Genomic DNA, 23,350 nt, shown 5'->3' with positions numbered 1-23,350 from the left:
AATAATGGAAAAATGTTGATTATACTCTTACTGAGGACAGTTGCTAAATATTCCATGAAGCTCCCCTAGCACTAATTTTCATAGTCCCTCATTTGTGCCTTTTTCTCTAGATAGAAGCATAGGAGACTTTTATTGAAGGAAAGGGAAGCTTGTTATCTGAGTGGGTAGATTTCTAGGCTCTGCCTATGCAATTCTAGACCTTAACCACTATTTTGTCTTCTAACTCTTATGTCCAAGAGGTTTTGGGAGTTCTTAGGCTTTTCTCTGACTCAGTGGAAAATGAACTGTTATTGTAACTTTACTTCTGGGGTCTGGAAAAGGAAGTGTCTTCTTGTGTAACCTCTTGTAGTTTATCACTAAGGCTGAATCAAGTGGGGTTATTGTGGAATGATTATGGTAGGGCCTGTTCTAAGGGAAATATGCTGGGATGACAGTGGCATTCTCCCATTCCATTATGCACATTGTAATGGCAGATTGTCTGCTATAGTGGTGGTGTAGTTTCCATTGAATGATGTAGGAATAAAGTGGAAGAGGGAGGCTTATCTTTGGTTTCTGCTTTGTTTTTCTTGTTCTACAAACATGCAGAAGAAGCATTTTTCCCCCAAATACATTACGAAAAATGTAAAAATAATTCTTATTGCTGAGTTTTTACCAAATAATATTTTATTGATTTTGGTATAAAGGATGACCCACTCTGATTTCTCCAGACTTTAACCACTCCACAGTTGCAGCTTCTCCATTCCCATTACTTTCTGGGAATAAATCTCAGAAAGCTTTAATCTATTGCATTCTGTAGAGAGATATAGAAATAATTTTCTAAAGAAAGTGCAATTTTTAAACCTAACCATCAATTCTATGTTGCTTGAGTTTAAGAACTATGTAAAACATGACAGAGAAAAGAATCAGTTTCTAACAACATGGTCCTGTAGAAACAAAAAGGTGAAGGCAGCATTGAGAAAACAACTTGATTGAGCTATTTTCTTGAGAAAAACATATTTCTACTGATATCAGTGGACTGAGAGAAGTATGTATTAGAAAGTTTTAGGATGAATGGGAATACCATAGGGATTGTTCTAGCATGAAATAGGCATAATTGCTTAGCAATGAAGTTACTCCATTCAGTGTTTTCTCAGTCTGGATGGTGAACAAATGAAACGCATCAATATGTACTCCAATAATTTCATATTAAAAGTATTCTTATAAAGGATGTCACAACAATGTGTCTTAATGGCACACTTCTAAACACTTTAGTCATCCTATATAATAAAGAGATAGTATGCAAATTGACCCTCACTCCGTCATGCCATCAAGGGATGGCTATGCTCACAGCAGAGGCAGGGTTCCTGTAACAAGCTATAACGAGTTATCAGCAGGGACCTTGAGGCTGTGTGGTGCTGGGAAAGTTGGGGGGAGGCCTCAGGCCACTCCCCCAACAGGCAGGGCTTGATGGGGGGCATCAGGCCACACCCCCTGGCCGGGGCCAGGGGACCTGAGGCTGCACCCGGTGAGGCTTGACAGGGGAGGGGATGGCCGGGTCTGGATCTCATCAATGGGGGTGAGGCCAGCCGGGTCTGGGTCTTACACGATTTCAAGATGCACGTGTGTGGGTGTAGACTTGACTCTGGGTCCCGCGGCATGCCCCAGATTCTGACAGGAGGAATATTTTCATATACATTTTACTAATTTTCTTTCATCTCTGACACTATTATAGAGAAAGGGCACATAGCAATATTAAAATATTTCCTCTAATTAATTCCATTTTAATGTGCACAAATTTCATGCACCAGGCCGCTAGTAATAAATATATTTACCGTTTTGTTTTTTCTCATCTCTCAAGTGTACAACTTTCAATATCAGGAGTTTTCCTTTGGCTTATTTTTTTTATGAAGTCTAAAATGCTTTGCATATTTTTATAAAGTGCTCTAATATATGCAAATGCATCCTCCTTAAAGAGAAAACATGGGATTGGGATTCTCCTGGATAGTTTATTCAGTGAAGACTAAGACAAAAAACATATTCACTCTCTTTGCTAATCTCCCCAGCCAGCAAGGGCATACTTTGGGTATGATTAAGATATTCCAGTAAGTTACCTTTATGTCACTTCCTTAAAGCACCTGTTTTTAGTTTTCAAATATTTTCCACCATTTATATTTGACTTACTTTAGTTACTATGTGTGTTTTAGCTATTATATTTCAAGGACCTAGACCAGGGGTGGGCAAACTTTTTGACTCGAGGGCCACAATGGGTTCTTAAACTGGACCGGAGGGCCGGAACAAAAGCATGGATGGAGTGTTTGTGTGAACTAATATAAATTCAAAGTAAACATCATTACATAAAAGGGTACGGTCTTTTTTTTTTTTTTTTAGTTTTATTCATTTCAAATGGTCCAGATCCGGCCCACGGGCCGTAGTTTGCCCACGGCTGACCTAGACACTTCTCATTTTTTTCCTGAAAAATTCTTCCATATTTATGTGTTTGTTGTTAAAAATATGCTCTGGATCTTTTGGTATTTATAGTTCATCATTCTAAAATAAGGATAATAAGACCAAGGTAAGCAGAGATTTAACCACCGACTCACAGAATGTTAGGAAGGGGTCACATTCTTGGGAAATGGGTAAAAAGCAGACTGGTCACAGATAAAAAAATGTGGTCTTTCACATAAGAAGGCATTCAATTACACTCAATTTTTAAGTAGTTGTGGATGATTACTTTGTGTTGTTAGAACCTCAAGTATTGGCACACGCTAAAACATAACCAGAAAGGATGTCAAAATCATAAATAACAAAGCCAAGATCAATTGTAAAGAAAAGGTAAAATTCACTGGCAGGGAACCAATAAAGATTAAACACCTAAGACACCTCCACAGCCTTTCATAATATACTTTTGGCTACTACTTTTATTTTTAATTTTTTAAAACATTTTTTATTGTTGATAGTATTACAGATATCTCCCATCTCCACCCTTTCCTCCCCACACCCAGCCCCTACCCCTTCATATCTTCACTATCCTATTGCCCATGTCTATAGACCAGGGGTCCTCAAACTACGGCCCATGGGCCACATGCGGCCTACCGAAAACATTTATCCGGCCTGCTGGGTGTTTTTGCCCCTGCTGCCTGTTGCTTAGCACCCAACTCGTCCTGGGCCCGCAGTGTGCATGTGTGGAATGTGCGCCGTACTCTCCGATTCCCCTCCTTCTCTCTGTCTCTCGACTCCTCCTCTCAGTCTCAGGTGTGATCAGATGAGTCACGAGCTTGCCTGTGCAGAGCCTGCTGCTGCCTGAGGGCCGAGGTAAGAACAAGTTAGGATTTTTTTTTTTGAAGTTAGGAGGTCTATTTTTTTATTTTATTTTGCAGTTAGTAGGGCCTTTTTTTTTTAAGTTAGGAGAGCCTTTTTTTTTGAAGTTTTGTTTTTTTACTTCAAAATAAGTTTTGTGTTTTTACTTCCTATGCAGTGTGCATAGGAATTTGTTCATAGTTTTTTTTTAAACTATAGTCCGGCCCTCCAACGGTCTGAGGGACAGTGAACTGGCCCCCTGTTTAAAAAGTTTGAGGACCCCTGCTATAGCTATGCATATCTAAAATAATAAAAGCATAATATGCTAATTAGACCAGACGTCCTTCCAGATGAAGCTGAGGCTGCAGCTGCAGGATGGAGGCAGCCACCTACGGCTGTGAGGGAGGCATTCAGGCAGCTGCCATGGCTGTAAAAGCCTGCTCTTGCATGAATTTCGTGCATTGGGCCTCTAGTATATATATATATATAAAAGCCTAAGCAACCAAACAACCAAACAACTGAACAACTTGTGGACCAGTTGCTATGATGCACACTGACCACCAGGGGGAAGATGCTCAATGCAGACAGAAGCTTCCCCTTGGTGGTCAGTGTGTTCCCAGAACAGGAGCTCCCAGAACAGGAGTTCTACTCAGCTGACGGACCCATCCCAGCAACCCACCAGCCCGGTGGCAGCCACTCACTCCGTCCGTAGTCTTACAGGTTTAATCTCCAGAGAACGGGCCAGGCATCAACAGATCAGCAGCACTAACACAATCCTGACAGCCTCCTGGAAGTCTGCCTTAGACACCATGACCACTTCCCCTCTCTAGACACTCCACAAGGAAGAAACTATATAAAAGCGACTGCTAGGTGGATCCTGACAACCAACGTGAATGTCAGCAGGACGGATCAAGGTCTCAGGCTGGCAAGAGCATCCCACCACCCTCCCAGAGGGCTGATTGCATCCAGGACCCCCCAACCCACCTCAAGATGGGCGCCAGACCCAGAGCTCAAGGCTGGTGAGTGCCGCTGCAGCGGCGCGAGCCTCTCCTGAGCAGGACTGACTGGGCGCGAGCCCGTGGCAGGCACAGTGGGGCACGGATGAGTGGGAAAAACAGGCAGGAACAGCAGGAAGCATTGAACTGCCAGATTTGGCCCAGTCCCTACAGACCATGCCAAGAGACCCCCACCGCGCACGAATTTGTGCACCGGGCCTCTAGTCTATACTAATAAAAGGGTAATATGCTAATTAGACCAGGTAGACCAGACGTCTTCCAGACATCCTTTCAGACATCCTTCCAGACAAAGCCACAGTGGTGGTGGAGGCTGAGGCACAACATTTAGGGGCGATCAGGCCAGCAGGGGAGAGTGGTTAGGGGCATCAGGCAGGCAGGCAGAGGCAGTTAGGGACAATCAGGCAAGCAGGGGAGAGCAGTTGGTGGCATCAGACAGGCAGGCAGAGTGGCAGCTGAACTGTTAGGAGCCAGTGGTCCCAGATTGCGAGAGTAATGTCCAACTGCCAGTTTAGGCCTGATCCCTGTGATTAGGAGCCAGCTGTCCCAGGATCAGGCCTAAACTGGCAGTTGGACATCCCTCAAGGGGTCCTGGATTGGAGAGGGTGCAGGCCTGGCTGAGGGACACCCCCCTCATGCACGAATTTTGTGCACTGGGCCTCTAGTAAGTATATAAGTTCTTTGGTTTATCTCTTCTCATCCCACCAACCCCTTATTGAGGAATGTCAGTCTGTTCCATGCCTCCCTGATTAGAGTCTTATTTTGTTGGTCAATTTATTCTATTCATTAGATTCCACAAATAAGTGAGATCATGTGATATTTGTCTTTCTCACTTTGGCTTATTTCACTTAGCATAATATTTTCCAGGTCCATACATGCTGTCCAAAAGGGCAATAGATCCCTTTTTTCAGCTGCATAGTATTTCATAGTATAAATGTCCAACAGCTTTTTTATCCATTCATCTACTGATGGCCACTTGGGCTGTTCCCAAATCTTAGCTATCCTATGTAATAAAAGGCTAATATGCAGATAGGCCTAATGGCGGAACAACTCAAACAACCAAACAACTCAACAACCGGTTGCTATGATGTGTGCTGACCACCAAGGGGCATGTGCGGAATATGGTGGGCATTGGCCATGGTGGGATGGTGGGGTAGGTGTCTTCTTTTTGTTGAGTTGTATGAGTACTTTATATATTTTGGATATTATCCCCTTATCATCATTGGTATCATTGCTATCATTGGCAAATATGTTCTCCCATTCAGTGGGTTCCCTTTTCAATTTGATGGTGGATTCCTTTGTTGTGCAGAAGCTTTTTACTTTGATGTAGTCCCATTTCTTCATTTCCCCCTTTGTTTCCTTTGCTCTAAGAGATGTATCCATAGATATATTGCTATGTGCAATGTCTGAGATTTTACTGCCTATCTTCTCCTTTAAGATTTTTATGGTTTCGTGTCTTACATTTCAGTTCTTTATCCACCTTGAGTTTGTCCTTGTGTATAAGTTGGTAGTCTAGTTTCATCCTTTTGCATCTGTCTGTCCAGTTTTCCCAGCACCATTTGTTGCAGAGGCTGTCTTTACTCCATTGTATGTTCCTGACTCCTTTGTCAAATATTAGTTGACCATAATGGTGTGGGTCAATTTATGGGGTCTCTGTTCTGATCCATTGATCTATATGCCTGTTATTGTGCCAGTACCAGACTCTTTTAGTTATAATGGCTTTGTAATAAAGTTTGATATCTGGCATTGTGATCACTCCTGCTTCATTCTTCTTTCTCAAAATTGCTGCAACTAGATGGGCTCTTTTATGGCTCCATATAAATTTTTGGAATATTTTTTCTAGCTCTTTGAAGTATGCCATTGGTATTTTAATAGGGATTGCATTGAATCTGTAGATTGCTTTGGACAGTATAGACATTTTAATGTTAATTATTATGACCCATGAACATGGTATATGCTTCCATTTGTTTCTATCTTGATCTATTTCTTTTTTTCAATGTCCTATAGTTTTCCAGGTCTTTTACATCCTTGGTTAGTTTATTCCTAGACATCTTATTTTTTAGTTGCAATAATAAATGGGAATGCTTTTTAAGTTCCTCTTTCTGAGAGTTCATTATTGGTGTATTAAAATGCCATCAATTTGTGAATGTTGATTTTATATCCTACTACCTTGCTGAATTCATTTATTAAGTCTAGTAGTTTCCTGGTGGAGTCTTTAGGGTTTTCTATGTACAATATCATGTCATTTATATATATAAAAAGGGGGTAATATGCAAATTAGGCCAGGATGCTGTAACAGTCATGACTGGTCAGGAAGAAGCTGCAAGCGCAGGTGAGGCCCAGAGCTGCCCGAGCTGCCACGCTGGCTCAGGTGGCCCCGGAGCGAGCACAGGCAGGGGAGAGGGGGTCCTTGTGCAGACACAGGTAGGGGGGCCTGAGGTGGCCCAAGCTGCCGTGCTGGCTCATGCAGCCTCGGAATGGAAACAGACAGGGGGCCATGCTCCAGCCACGGCATACCAGCTGTCCCGCCTCTATGTGTGAGCTGCAGAGGAAACACCTTTTCTGACCGCTCATTGGCTAAGCCTCTGGTATGCCACTCACAGTGTTCTTAGTAACTTGGGTAATAAGAATCCAAGAAGTTGATCTAGGGTTTTTCCACCTCACTCCTGGAGGAAAAAGTGAAGGTCCGCTGCTGGAAGGGCTAAGAAATATCGTATCCTGCCCTAGCTGGTTTTGCTCAGTGGACAGAGCCTCAGCCTGCAGACCACAAGGTCTGGGTTTGATTCTGATCAAGGGCTTGTACCTAGGTTGCAGGCTTATCCCTGGCTGGGGCCCAGGTAAGGGCTCATGCAGGAGACAAGCAATCAAAGTGTCCCTCTCACATTGATGTTTCTCTCTGTCTTTCTCTCTTCCACACTCTCTAAAAATCAATGGAAAAATATCCTCAGGTGAAGATAAAAAAAAGAAAGAAAGAAATGTCATATCCTATGAAAGAGACATCTTGAAAATGCCTAAAGAAAGTTGTTATTTTTTCATGATGAAGGGACTGGAGTGCATGTTGATGAAAACACCATGGCAGCCAGCAGTGGCAGCAGCAACAGAGTGATGGGGGTGGCATCTTCCCCTAATCAGCCAGTTGCCTCCTGCAGAGGGAGGCCAGACTGCATCTTAGGCCTGCTCCCCGCAGAGAACAGGCCTAAGCCGCCAGTAGGACATCCCTTGAGGGCTCCCAGACTGTGAAAGGAGGCAGGCTGGGCTGAGAGATTCCCCCCCCCCCCAGTGCACAAATTTTGTACATGGGGCCTCTAGTCTTCTAATAATGACTATTGTACTTTCTTCTTTCCAATTGGGATGTCTTTTTTCTCTTCTTCTTATCTGATTGCTGTGGCTAGGACTTCCAGTTTTATGTTTAATAAGAGTGGTGAAAGCAGACATCCTTGTCTTGTTCCTGTTCTTAAGGTAAATACTTTCTAGGTTTTGATCATTGATTATTATGTTGGCTGTAGGTTTGTTGTATATGGCCTTTATTATGTTGAGGTATGATCCCTCTATTCCCAATTTGCTGAGACTTTTTTTCAAAAAAGGGTGTAGGATTTTGTTGAATGCTTTTTTCTGCACCCATTGATATGGTCATGTGATTTTTGTCTTGCAGTTTGGTTATGTGCTGTATCATACTTATTGATTTGAAAATATTGTGCCAGCTTTGCATCCCTGGAATAAATCCCACTTGGTTATGGTGTATGATCTTTTTGATATATTGCTGGATCCAATTTACTAAGATTTTGTTGAGGATTTTTGCATCTGTGTTCATAAGGGTTTTGGGCCTGTAATTTTCTTTCTTTGCAGTGTCTGATCTGGTTTTGGAATTAGGATAATTCTAGGCTCATAGACAGAACTTGGAAGTGTTCCTTCCTCTTGAAATTTTTGGAATAGTTTGAGGAAGGATAGGCATTAGTTGTTCTCTGAATGTTTGGTAAAATTCACTTATAAATATATCTGGTCCAGGACTTTTGTTTGCTGGAAGTTTTTAAATTACTGCTTCAATTTTTGTCAGTTGTTATTGGCCTACTCAGGTTTCCTGATTCCTCCTGATTGAGTTTTAGAAGATTGTATGTTTCTAGGAATTTATTCATTTCACCCAGGTTGTCCAGTTGGTGGGCATATAGTTGTTCATAGTATTTGCTTACAATTCTTTGTAATTCTGTCATGTCCATTGTTACATTGTCTTTCATTTATGATTTTATTTATTCGGGTCCTCTTGATGAATCTGGCTAGGGGTTCATCAATCTTGTTTTTTTTTTTTCAAAGAACCATTTCTTGGATCTTGGATGTATTAATCTTTTGCACTGGTTTTTTATTTTTTAAATCTCTATGTCATTTATTTCTTCTCTGATGTTTATTAGTTCCTTCCTTCTACTTCCTTTGGGTTTTTCTTGCTGTTCTCTTCCTAATTCTTTAAGTTGTAGGGTTAGATAGTTTAGTAGTCCTTTTTCTTGATTCTTGAAGTAGGCCTGTAGTGGTATCAACTGCCCCTCTCAGGACTGCATTTGCTGTGTCTCATAGGTTTTGGCTGTTTGCATGTTTATTTTCATTTGTTAATAGGTTTTTGTTTTTTTTTAATTTCTTGCTTCATCTCATTGGTAACCCATTCATGTTTAGTAACATGTTATTTAGTAGTCTCCATGTATTTGAGTGTTTTCTAGTTGTTTTTTGTTATTGTGCTACCACTTTTATAGGCATAATTCCAAGCTGGATAGTCTATAAGCCTAAGAAAAAATGGCTTTTAATGCTTTCTATAAAATACAAATTGGAAATGTGATAAACATAATGTATTTGGACTATTTTCAGAGCTCATTTTCATTTTCAATAGTATTTTTATTTTGTTTCAACAATTCTTATTAGCTCAATGATACTGGTGATATTTATAAGTTTTAAGTTTGCATTCTTTTATATGAAAAAGGTTATAACAAGGGTGGCCAGTGTTTTGCTACTAGATATTCTAAATGTTGCAACTTTCAATTCTTTGCAATATTCATACGTAACAAATGATTACTCTTTATGGGATATATATTATACATTATATAACAGAGAGGTTTCAGATATTAAAATTCTGACCAGATAATTATTAAGTGCCTTGGTTTACTATATAAGGTAATATTTTTTTTTACTTTTCTTATTATTAGTTATTATTATTACTATCCTTTTGAAAATGCTAAAATTCTTGCCTTCTTTTCCCAAAAATAGCCTAAAGAATTCTAATTTTTTTCCTTAGCTTTTAAGGATATAATATCAGAAAAAGGAATATGAAAATATTGAAATCAGTAATAATTTTTATAAAATATATTAAAGAATCAAAATTCCCTTGCTATATGTTACTGTAAATTTAATATGAGGCACTTACAAGAACATTAATTGTTAGCTATACATCATTATATGAATTTCCAGTTTTACCTTTAAGAAAATATTTTTTCAAATTTCTGAAATTTCACCAGTTTATCATTAAGTTCTGTGCAATATGCTTATGAGAACATTGAAAAATATTAACAAAAATATAAAGACTCATAGGCATGCATATAAGTATAATCCATGGACACAGACAATAAGAAGTGAGGGTATGTGCTGGGGGGTTGGGAATGACTGGGTCAATGGGGGAAAAAGGAGACATATGTAAACTTTAAACAATAATTTTAAAAAATATTATAAAATTAAAATAACACAAAGTGCTTTGTTAAATTGTAGTAGCATACAAAATATGTAATTGACTTTTTAAAATTTGGGTTTTTTAAATACTTTTACTGGTATAATGTCAGTATTTTATTTTTCAGAGAGATGAAGGGAGACAAACATTGATCATTTCCCTCCTGTATGCCTCCTGCAATCTGGGTATCTGCCTCAGCAGGACTCAAAGCAGCCACTTTAGGTGTACAGATGATCCAACAAACTGAGCTACACTGTCCAGGGCCATGTAATGGATTTTTAGTAGAAATATCCGAGGTGATGTTAGTTTACTAAACAAACAAAAAACAGTAATGCTGTGTTTGAATGGTGTCAGGGTTGTGTGTGTGTGTGTATGCATTAGATAAAGAAAGAAAGAATGAGAGTGTGTGAGAGAGAATCCAAGAATCCAACAGGAAAAGCTTTATTTCCAAGTCAATGCAGTACATCAGCAGAATCTTCATTATGAAAGAAATCCAGTTGATATGGTGCTCGTGAGATGTTTACACCCTTCAGGTATTTCATAAAAACCTTACAAAGAATTTCACCTTTAATAATCAAAATGATTGCTGGATTCAAGCAAAATATTTTTAGATTCTGAAGTACCAAGTGACTCTAAATGCGAAGGTCATGAATGTATATAATTCTCAAACATAATTTAAATGTTAGTTTTTATGTATAAATAACATATGATTTTAAAAGAAAAAGGTTAGGATGTTATTTGACCAAGTGACCAATTAACAGGATACGAAAAAACTAGGAAATTAACTAAATGTGTTAACTATACCATTGACCAAGTGTAAACACATTATAAGTCAATTATTATATAAATTAATTAACAGAAATTGTGTAGCTTTCATAAGAAAATTCTTATAAAGTTCAATTCTTTTTTCATAAATATGTATTTTTGATAAATCTTACCTATAGTTCAGACTTAACTATGATCAGACCTAATGTCATACATGGTTCATCTTTCCCTTATATTCCAATATTAAAAGAATATAAAGTAAGAGAAATTTATAATGAAACTAGAAGCCCAGTACACAAAAATTCATCCACTCGGGAGTGGGGGTCTCTCAGCCCAACCTGCATGCTTTCAAAATCCGGGACCCCTTGGGTAGGGTCCAGTCCCATTGCAGCATGGCTCTGGTTCCCCGGTCCTGTGGGCCAGGCGTGAGGGACCAAGAGGCCAGTCTGATTGCAGCATGGCTCCAGTTCCCCAAAGCCTGCAGGCAGGGGCAGGGACCAAGATTCCCAGATAGCAGCATGTCTCTGGTTCCCCATAGCCTACAGGTGGGAGGAGGGACCCAGAGGCCAGTCTGATGGCAACATGGCTCCGCTCCCACAGCTCCCTCCCACTACGGGTGGGGCTGGGATTCAGGACTGACTCCATCATGGGCTGCAAGGACTCAAGACTGACTCCCACCATGGGCCGCTGGGACCCAGAACTGATTCCTGCCATGGGCCGCCGGAACCCAGGACTGACTCTCACTGCACCAGCCAGGACCCAGGACTGACTTCAGCCGCACTGGCCGGGACCTTAGCCTGGTGTTGGGTCATCCGTCCGGACATTTAGGTTGTGATGGACCCTGGCTCTTTATATATTAGGATAAGTAGTTGATAAATCTCAGCTGCTTACAGCTAACAAACCTGAGATTTTTCTCCATACTGTCCATCATAAATAATACTATTCCAAACCTGTTTTAGTCATCTGTGATGGTAGTAATGATGTTTTTGCCAAAGAGGAAAATCCTCATGATTCATCAGTTGCAATAATAACAACAGAACTACATTGTTACACTTAGCTCTTGAAGATATAGCCTGTGTGTTTGAGTGCAGAACATGTGAAGCACTGAATGTATTACCTGTCACAACAATACCTCAGACTGGATAAATTATACTCAGTTGGGTAGTACAAAGGTAATTCTGTTGCCATATGTTGTGCCAAAGAGCTGCTGCTGTGACGGTACATTATTGATTATGTGTGTTTATGGAATGGCCATTTTCTCCTTCTGCAGAAATCACACCTCTATGAAGTTTTTGATAGTCCAATATAAAGGCTTTGCCAGTTAGAAATTCCAAAGTACATAAAAGCACCATTCCAACATAGAGTAGGATTCTGTTGCAATCATTAGAATGAGTCACATTTTATAAATGCACTCTAATCCTTAAAACCAGGCCATGCTGAGATTTCAAGATGAAGAAATGTTTCTTTTAAGTATACAAGTATATATTGAGAATTCACTCTTTTTTTCCCTTGAATTTTAAAATTATACTATTATACTATTCTAAAATTAAACTCGTTGTGCTGTGAACTCTTTTTTGAAGGAGTGCCCAAATAATTATTTATTATTATCAGGTTATATGTTAGGCCACACAAATATGGAGATCCTATATAATAAAAGGGTAATATGCAAATCAACTGAAAAGCAGAACAACCGGTTACTATGACGCACACTGACCACCAGGGGGCAGACGCTCAATGCAGGAGCTGTCCCCTGGTGGTTAGTGCGCTCCCACAGGGGGAGCGTCACTCAGCCACAAGCCAGGTGACAGCTGGGGAGAGCAGCAGCGGTGGTGGGAGCCTCTTCTGCCTCCACAGTAGCACTAAGGATGTCCAACTGACAGCTTAGTCCCAATCCCTATAGGGATCAGGTCTAAGCTGCAGCTGGACATCCCCCAAGGGCTCCCGGATTGCTAAAGGGTGCAATCTGGGCTGAGAGACATCCTCTCCCCCAGTTCATGAATGTCGTGCACCAGGCCTCTAGTATGATTATAAATGACAAGACAAATGAAACACACCATAGAAGTCTTTTTCAAGCCTTATTACCTCAGTAGGTTAAATAAATAGATAATACATGTAATAATATAACCTCTATATGTTCTGAAAGAAACCAACATAGCAAACATTTATCATAAAAGGAGTAGCAAACTAAGACATTTCTAAGTGCACTCAGGTGAATTAAAAAAATTAAAACACCAATTTTAATTCACAAGATCCAGTCTCTGAACCCTCTCAAGGGATTAGATTCTAGTCATAACTGTGCCCTTGCTAATTACAGTAGCCCGATATTTTATAATGTCTCCAAAGACAACCTTGACCTAAATTACTAAACGTGTGAGAATGTATAGGATATTAATAACCTTTGGGTAGATTTAAATTATCTTGTTTCTTCATAATAACTAAACACATAAACTTATTAAATCAGTACCATGAATCTGATGGACTTATGTTGGTGTTGACTTTTCTCACCTTGGCAGTAGCTAAACTGCCCAGTGTTCCTAATCAGTGTAACACTTATTTTAAAATGTATAATTAAACAAACATTATACCTAAAGTTTCTTCATTGTGCCACTCATCCAAAATTAGTAATAGAGAATATAGGGGATCCAGATATTGCTATTCATAGCTTCCACTTTGTTATATACCCAAACTGATTTGTTGCAATACAACAGTTTTTTGAAGTCAGAGCTTAACATGGATCATTGAAAAATTGTGATATGTACAGACTCTAATAAAAAAGCAAGCACCTTGCCCTAGCTGGTTTTGCTCAGTGGATAGAGAGTGTTGACCTGCGGACTGAAGGGTCCCAGGTTCCATTCCAGGCAAGGGCACATGCTGGGGTTGCAGGGTCGATCCCCAGTAGGGGGCATTCAGGAGGCAGCTGATCAATGATTCTCTCTCACCATTGATGTTTCTATCTCTCTCTCCCTCTCCCTTTCTCTATGAAGTCAATAAAAATATATTTTTAAAAGGCAAGCACCTTTTTAAGTATATCCAGATGAATAACATAACCAACTCAATCTAATACAGTTAGTATATTATATTTATTATCTACTTTATTGTTACAGTGGGGCCTTGACTTATGAGTGTCCCGACAAACGAGTTTTTCGAGATACGAGCAGTCTCTCTGCCGATTTTTTGCTTGAGTTGTGAGCTAAAATTCGGGTTACGAGCCAGCTTCAGATACCCCACCGCTAGTTGGCGGAGCGAACGTCACAGTGAACGCCACAACATCAGCCCAGCATCACATGTCTCACTTGTTCACTTTAAGCGGTTAGCTCTTAGTTAAAGCATCAGTGTTGTGCTCGCATTTGTGCTTGCAGTTATTTTGCAAAACTTCGTTTTTGGGTGTCCGGAACGGATTAATGGCATTTCAATTCATTGTAATGGTGAAAATTGATTTGACATACAAGTAATTTGAGTTATGAGCTCCATCATGGAACGAATTAAACTCGTAAGTCAAGGCTCCACTGTATATCAAATTTTATTTTATTGTTTTTAATCTGGCTCAGGTTGATTTAATTTTTATATTTTCATTGGATTTATTGGGGTGACATTGGTTAATAAAATAATATAGTTTTTTGGTGTATAGTTCGATAAAACATCATCCAAAGTCAAGTCTTCTTCCATCACCATTTACCCTCCTATACCCTCTTCTTCCTCCCCCCACCCACCTTCCCCTGTGGTAATGACCATGCTATTGTCTGTGTCTGTGAGGTTTACTTTTGCTTTGCTTAATTCCTTCACCTTCTTCATCTAGCCGCACATGCCCCCCACCTCTGACAGCTGTCAGTCTGTTCTCTATCTATGATTCTGTTTCTCTTGTTTGTTAAATTGTGTCACCTTACAATGTTAAGCACAGTGTCATTGACACAAAGTCATCACCCTTTTGGCTGCCTTATAAGTGAATGGAGTGATAGCAAAGCATTTATCCAAGGAACTACTGTGTACCTGTGTTTCAAAATATTTCTACCATCTCTTTCATGTATATACACTCAAAAATTCAAAAGGAAATTTAAATCTTTTGAAATGAAAACCATTGCTTTTTGGCTTTAATTCCAAATTACGGGATTTTTTTTCTGATTTATTCTACTTTTAGTTAGCACATAAGCAATATATGAGTTACTTACTGTGATGGCCTTAAATGTGGTCTTATGAGAACACCAGTCATATTGAATTAGGGTCCCACCTTTTTTTACTCATTTAATCTTAATTACCCCTTTTAAGGCCATATCCCCTTATACAGTCACATTAGGGGTCAGATCTTCACCATATAATTTTTGAGTACATAATACATGGTTACATATCACCCGGGACATCCTCATCATAGTCATGAAAAAGAAATTCTATGTAGATAAATTAGGATACCAAAAGTAAGTGGACTCAAAGCTATTGTCTCACTATGCTACACAGAAAGATTATTTTATTTCTTATTAGAAATGGGCCAGTAAAGAGTGCTATCAGCAAGATGGTGAAGTAGGAATTTTCAGCCCTTATATCTCACAGAAACACTGATTTTGATAACCACCCACGGATAAGAATACCATTGTGAGAGCCTGAAAATTCAGCAGAGATCCCAGCACTCCATTGGAGCAAAAGTCAATCAATCAATAAATCCAAGAAAAGATTCATTAAAGAGGGGGAGAAAACAGTTTCACTTTACCCGTGTCACCCTTTCCCCAGGTGGTACACCTTGGCTCATGATTTCTCCCATAAGGGAAAATGAGAGTATAGTGAGTGCCCAGCTTTCCCAACTGCTCAAGAAGCCCACTCTTTCCCACTCAATGCAGAACACTTGGGGGACTGGCATGGATGAATATTATTCAGGCAGCCAGGAGAAGGGAAAACTGGTAGAGGCTCAAACAACTGGGACACAGAACTCAGCAAAAGAAAATGACACTTTGAGACTCCACCAAGAGGCCTGGCAATAATCCTTGTAGGAAACATCACTTGCAGACCAATATACTACCCCTTGCAAGTCCTTAATACTCCATATTTTCAGCCAGAATCCTGCACATGCCCCCACAAAAGGAAGCACAAGCCTCTGTAGATCATGCACAAGCACCCATACAGCTTTCCCAATCTGCTGGATTTGGAGATGGTGTATAACTTTGAATACATCAGGGTATTGTTTTAGGATGAATAAATGGGAGGCTTTCAGCACTAGGCTTCATTTTCTGGGATGAATATAAGGCATATAATATGAAAACTTACCCACAACAGGGAAAAAAAGGAGTGGAATGTATTCATAGAAAAGCCCAGAGTGATTCACAGAATCCCCAGCTGGGCTGACTGGTGAAAACCTTTAACTCTTAAAGCCAGACAGTAGCTACTGGATCAGGTGATTGTGTTTTCCAATGCAAAGACAACAACACAAAACTTTATATAAAAAGAATAATATAGAAAACATTACATATTCATAACAAAAATAATTTTGCAATAACCAATATTTAAAATTTGATATTTATGAATTGACTTACAAAGAGCACAAAGTAGCTGTTTTAAGGAAGTTCAGTGAGGTCCAAGAACCAACTCAACAAAATCAGGGAAACAATATATGGAAACAAGATGTCCGTCAAGGTATAGAAATAACAAAAAAGGAACCAGACAGAAATACTGGAGCTAAATAATACAATAAATGAAATGAAAAATGAAATAGGGAATTTCAAGAGGAGACTCAATCAAGCAGAAGAAAGAATCTGTGAGCACAAAGAGAGATAATCAGAAATTATCCTATTTGAAGTTAAAAAATAGAATAAAGAAAACCAACAGGTTTAATGAGATACTATCTAATGAATACATATTATGAGAGTTCCAGAAGGAGAGGTAAGGACAGAAAACTTATTAGAAAAAAAAACAAATAATAATAAAAACAAAACAATAGCTAAAACATTCCCAAATCTTGGTAGAAACATAGACATCTAGGTTCATGATGTATAAAAGCCCCCAAACAGGGTCAACCTAAAAAATATCACAGTAAGACATATTATAATCAAATTATCAAAAGTCAAAGACAAAAACAAAGAAAGAATTTTTAAAGCAGCAAGAATAAAGTAAGCCCTCACATAGAAAGGAGCATCCATAAGACTATCAACATATTTCCCAGCAGGAACTTTGCTGTTAAATATAGTTGAATGATATATTCCAAGCAGTGAAAAAAAAAATCCAACCAAGCTTACTATACCAAGAAAAGCTATTTTTAAGAAATGAAGGAGAGATAAAAGACGTTCCCAGACAAACAAATGCTGAGACAGTTTATTACCACTAGATCTGCCTTATAAGAAATGTTAAAAGGAGTTATTCAGGATGAAATGAAATAGTGCCAATTAATAACGTGAAAGTACACAATAAAATTTAGGATACTCCAAAATTAATGGCAGTGCATAAATTAACTTAAACACAAGTATAAAAGTTAAAACACAAAAGTATTAGAAATAAAAATAGCTATAATAATTTTTTAACGATTATAAAAATATAAATTATGACATCAAAAACAAAATGTGAGGTAAAGAGAGTATAGGGAAAGAGTTGTATGTGATCAAACTTAAGATATAATTAGCTTAAAATAGACTGTTATTATTATGTTTTCATGATAGAAAAGAGATAAAATAGAAAGAAATCAAAGCCTAGGGAACAAATCAGCAAATCACAAAGACAGCAAGAGAATAAGAAAGGGCCAAAGGAACTATGAAACAGTCAGAAAACAATTAAGAAAAAGGCAATAATAAATCTTATCCATAATTACTTTCTTTTTTTTTTAGCATTCCATATTTTTTTATTTATTTTTTTATTAAATCTTTATTGTTCAGATTATGACATTTGTTCCTCTTTTTTCCCACCACAACTCGCCTCCTCCCAGTTCCCACCCCACCCTCTGCCCTCACTTCCCACCCACTGTCCTCATCCATAGGTGCACTATTTTTGTCCAGTCTCTTCCCTCACCCCCACACCCCTTTCCCCCCAAAAAATAGTCAGTCCATTCCCCTTCTATGTCCCTGATTCTATTATAATCACCAGTTCATTCTGTTCATCAGATTATTTATTCACTTGATTCTTAGATTCACTTGTTGATAGATGCATATTTGTTGTTCATAATTTGTATCTTTACCTTTTTCTTCTTCCTCTTCTTAAAGGATACCTTTCAGCATTTCATATAATACTGGTTTGGTGGTGATAAACTCCTTTAGCTTTTCCTTATCTGTGAAGCTCTTTATCTGACCTTCAATTCTGAATGATAGCTTTGCTGGATAAAGTAATCTTGGTTGTAGGTTTTTGGTATTCATCACTTTGAATATTTCTTGCCACTCCCTTCTGGCCTGCAAAGTTTCTATTGAGAAATCAGCTGACAGTCGTATGGGTATTCCCTTGTAGGTAACTGTGTTTCTTTCTCTTGCTGCTTTTAAGATTCTCTCTTTGTCTTTTGCTCTTGGCATTTTAATTATGATGTGTCTTGGTGTGGTCCTCTTTGGATTCCTTTTGTTTGGGGTTCTCTGCGCTTCCTGGACCTGTAAGTCTATTTCTTTCACCAGGTAGGGGAAGTTTTCTGTCTTTATTTCATCAAATAGGTTTTCAATATCTTGCTCTCTCTCATCTTCTGGCACCCCTATAATTCGGATGTTGGTACACTTGAAGCTGTCCCAGAGGCTCCTTACACTATCTTCGTATTTTCGGATTCTTTTTTCTTTTTGCTTTTCCGGTTGGGTGTTTTTTGCTTCTTCGCATTTCAAATCTTTGACTTGATTCTTGGGCTCCTCTGGTCTGCTGTTGGGAGTCTGTATAATATTCTTTATTTCAGTCAGTGTATGCTTAATTTCTAGTTGGTTCTTTATCACAACATCGAGGGTCTCATTAGATTTCTTGCAGATCTCATTAAGTTTATCGGCAGATTCTAGAAGATAATTGAAAGACCTTAAAAGTGTGGTTCTGAATTCTATATTCTCCATCAACATTTGTGTCCTGTTTCTTTGTCTCCGCCTTTTTTATGCTTTCTTGGTGCACCTCTTAGTGGTCTTTGTGCGCAGTCTTTTTGTAGTTAAGCCTTGATTGTTGTAGGAAATACTGGGGGTGATTTGACCTCCAGGCCAACTGGCTGTGAGAATCAGCTGTGTCTGCAGTGGGAGAACTTTTATCCTCTAGGGAGGTGCTAATCTAGCCCTTGCCTGAGGCTATCCGGCAAATGGCTCTGTGCAGGGCTTGGGCGAGGCAGGTCGCACGGGATCAACAGGGCAGGTGGAGCGAGCAGTTATGGCTGCTCTCAGTCCCGTTCCCAGAGGCTCTGCCTCTCAGAGTCCCAGCAACCGCTGCAAACCTCGGAGAGAAAGCTGCCCTCGAGTTCCGACCAATGCTAGACAGTCCCGCTTCTCCCGTTTGAGTCTGGGTCCCTAGAGACTCTCCCAGAACTGGTACTCAGAGCCTGAGACTCCCTCCTGATTGAAACAGACAACCACGCGCTCAGCCGCCAGCCCGCTCCTTCACCTCCGCACCTTTGTATTTTCCGCACTGCGCCTCCTCTGAGTCTCAGTATCCTGTTCTCTTTCCTTCTAGTTGAAGAATTTCCCCTCAGCCAGCCTTCCTGTGGTTCTGGGTGATGTCCATTCCATCTTTTAGTTGTATTTTGGAAGTGGTTGTGTGAGGCAGCAATCTCCGGTGTTTACCTATGCCGCCATCTTGGTTCCTCCTCCATAATTACTTTCAATGTAGGTGAAGTAAAGTCTCTAATCAAAAGACATGGAGTGGCTGAGTAGATTTAAAAAATAACCAACTCTATGCCTACAAGATATTAATTTCAGCTTTAAGGACACTCACAGGCTAAAAGTGAAAGGAAGCAATAAAAGATATTCCATTCAAACTGTAGTCAAAAGAGAGTAGGGTTGGGTTTATTTATATTAGACTAATAGACTTTAAGTCAAAATCTCTGACAAGAGCCCTAGCTGGTTTGGCTCAATGGATAGAACGTCAGCCTGTGGACTGATAGGTCCCAGGTTTGATTCCCGCCAAGGTCACATGCCTGGTTTGAGGGCTTGATCCCCAGTAAAGGACGTGCAAGAGGCAGCCAATCAATGATTCTCTCTCATCATTGATGTTTCTATCTCTCTCTCCCTCTCCCTTCCTCTCTGAAATATATTTTTTAAAAAAATCTCTGACAAGAGATAAAGATCCTAATGTATACAAAGCCAAGGGCTGTCATGACCTAAATGACTGGACAGACAACGGAACAGCAGGCTCCATTGATCAGGGGATCACTAACGGGGGAACTGGGATCCCTCAGGCTCTGATGAATCCATGGCAGCAGCGACCGGTGAGCAGGTGGAAGGCAGACCGCTTGGTCCATTTTCCCTGCTCTCAGACTCCAAACAATGGGTGGCAGAGGCGGGGTGGAACTGGGGACTGGCTCCCTTAGTAGTCCTGCGGGTTCATTCTCCAGAGGATAAGCCAAGCACCAATGGACCTGCACAGCCAGCACAATCCTGACAGCGCTGTTGGCCTCCTGGAACTCAGCAGCTGCTTCCCCTCCCTAGACACCCCACAAGGAAGAAAAGATACCAACAGCAATGCCAGCGGGGACCAGCAGTGACTGCTCTCCCCATGCTTCCTCCAGCTCACTCTAGCCGGCCACCACCCACCCCGCTCCAGATGAATTGTGAGCACTGCACATGGAAGGAATGTAGTAAAAAAATAAAAACCGATGATCAAGAGAATGCTGCAGTCAGCGTCTGGCTTCCGGTTCAGGAGAACGAAGAGAAAGGGAGAATTCCATAAGTTGGCCGATGCCAAGATATTTCTGAGTGACTGCCTGGCGTGTGACAGTTGTGTGACCTCAGAGGAAGGAGTCCAAGTTTCTCAACAGAACACCAAGGACTTCTTTCGTGTTTAGAAAGTTAATAAGAAATGTGTTACCTCACAGCACAAGGTGCTGGCAGTGTCTGTGTGTCCTCAGTCTCTGCCTCATTTTGCTGCTAAATTCAGCCTCAGTGTCACTGATGCATCCACAAGGCTCTGCAGCTTCTTCAAAAGCCTTGGGGAACACTGTCTTTGACATGAAGATAGCTGTGGACTTCAGCATCCTGGAGAGTCAGAAGGAATGTGTGTGTCGGTACTGCCAGCACCGTGAGGAACAGCCCTAGCTACCCATGCTGGCCTCTGCCTGCCCCAGCTGGGTCTGATATGCAGAGTGCGTGCATATCACCCCCACCTCTGCTCAGTTAAGTCTCCCCAGCAGATCATGGGCTCTCTGGTGAAGGATTACTTCACCAGATGGCAGAACCTGTCCCCAGACAAGATTTTCCATGTCATTGTGGCCCCGGGTTATGACAAGAAACTGGAGGTCCTTTGAGAAGATGTTCCCATAGCTTTACATAGTTCTCAGGGTGCTCACTGCGTGTTAACCTCAGGTGAAATTGTCCAGATAATGGAGCAAAGTGACCTCATCTCAAATGATGCTGCTGTGGACACTCTGTTTGGAGAAATGAAAGAGAAGGAGGTGAGGCTCCATGAGGGTGCCAGCTCTGACGGGTACCTGGTGCACATCTTCAGGCACATGGCCAAGGAGCTGTTCAAAAAGGACGTGGGGGTGCTCACCTACCGCACCCTGAGGAACACAGACTTCCAGGAGGTCACCCTTGAAAGGGGTGGAGAGGTTCTGCTATGCTTTGAGGCTGCTTACAGCTTTCAGAACATCCAGAAGTGGTCCTGAAGCTGTAGAGGGGCAAGTTCCCCTGCCACTTTGTGGAGGTCCTGGCCTGCGCCAGGGATGCCTAAGCAGCAGGGGCCAGGCCCAGGCAAGGACGGGCGTGCAGACAGGGCACTGCTGTGGCAGATTTAAGGCATCTAAACTGCCATCCCGGGGTGGCCCCCGGAGACCAGTGCCCATGTGCAGGAGCTGTACCAGGAGTGGCTGGGGGGAGGGGGTGACATTGGATTGCCCCAATGTACATACCCTTTTATCTGACAATGAAAAAATCCCAAAGAACAAGCGGACATCCCCTGAGGGGTCCTGGACTGCGAGAAGGTGCAGGCCGGGCTGAGGGAACCCCCCCCCCCCAGTGCATAAATTTCATGCACTGGGCCTCTAGTAACTATCTACACTAATAAAAGAGAAACATGGCAATTGGCGTATGACCGCTACCCTTTTCATTGGCTAATCAGCGAGATATGCAAATTAACTGTCAGCCAAGATGGTGGCTGGCAGCCAGGCAGCTTGAAACTAACATGAGGCTTGCTTGCTTCAGTGACGGAGGATTCCAACCTTCCCGCCTGCCACTGCAGGCCTCTGAGTTGGCAGTTTGAAACATTTTAACCAAAAAAACACCCAGAAACCAGCTTTCAGTGAGCTGGGATCTCAGAGCTGGAGTTATACATTGTTTTGATTACCTACTTTTACCAGCAGAGTCCTAAGAGCTGGAGCCTCAGAGCTAAAGCTGGCCCAGAATTAAAAAAAGAAAAAGAAAAAAAGGAACGGTTGGGATCTTCCGTCACCCACCAGCCTGAAAACAGCCCTCAGCCCTTCACCCAGACTGGCCAGGCACCCCAGTGGGGACCCCCACCCTGAAGGGTGTGTGACCAGCTGCAAACAGCCCTCAGCCCCTCACCCAGGCTGGCCAGGCACCCCAGTGGGGACCCCAACCCTGATCCAGGACACCCTTCAGGGCAAACCAGCCGGCCGCACCCATGCACCAGGCCTCTATTCTATATAGTAAAAGGGTAATATGCCTCCCAGCACTGGGATCAGCGGAGCGGAGAGGCCTCCCAGCACTGGGATCAGCGTGACAGGGGGCAGCGCCCAAACCCCCTGATCGCCCTGTGGCTCTGTGTGTGACAGGGGGTGGGGCCACAACCTCCCTATCCGCCCTGCTCTGTTCCTGACAGGGGAAGGCGCCCCAACCTCCTGATCAGCCCTGCTCTGTGCCTGATACGGGGGAGCTCCCCAACCCCCTGATCACCCTGCGGCTCTGTGTGTGACAGGGTGCGGCGCCCCAACCCCCTGATCGGCCCTGCTCTGTGGGTGATAGAGGGCGGCGCCCCAACCCCCTGATCGGCCCTGCTCTGTGGGTGACAGGGGGTGGCGCTGCAACCTCCCCATCCACCCTGCCTTGAGTGTGACAGGGGGCGGTGCCCCAACCCCCCAATCGGCCCTACCCTGAGCATGACTGGGGGTGGCATCACAACCTCCCGATCTGCCCTGGTCTGTGCATGACAGGGGGTGGCACCCCAACTCCCCAATCGGCCCTGCTCTGAGCCCGACCAGGGGCTGCACCTAGGGATTGGGCCTGCCCTCTGCCACCTGGGAGCAGGCCTAAGCCAGCAGGTCATTATCTCCCGAGGGGTCCCAGACTGCGAGAGGGCACAGGCCAGGCTGAGGGACCCCCCCTGCCCCCCGAGTGCACAAATTTTTGTGCACCGGGCCTCTAGTATAATTATAAAGAGGTCAATTCATCAAGGGAATATAACAGTTCTTAATATATATGAACCCAACATTAGATCATCTAAATATATAAAAAGCAATATAATAATAATAGGGGACCTTAACACCTCAATTTCAACAACAGATAGATAATCCAGACAG

General features: G+C 41.7%; 1 pseudogene; it reads left to right on the top strand.

The window, feature by feature from the left end:
- Positions 1 to 20,421: 20,421 nt before the first annotated feature.
- On the top strand, positions 20,422 to 21,736 carry LOC118653462 (annotated as a pseudogene).
- The last annotated feature ends 1,614 nt before the right edge of the window (positions 21,737 to 23,350 follow it).

Source organism: Myotis myotis, unplaced genomic scaffold (genome assembly GCF_014108235.1).
Source record: "Myotis myotis isolate mMyoMyo1 unplaced genomic scaffold, mMyoMyo1.p scaffold_m19_p_4, whole genome shotgun sequence".
Classification (NCBI taxonomy): domain Eukaryota; kingdom Metazoa; phylum Chordata; class Mammalia; order Chiroptera; family Vespertilionidae; genus Myotis; species Myotis myotis.
Note: the sequence above shows the minus strand (reverse complement) of the source record. Positions and strands in the feature narration are given on the sequence as shown.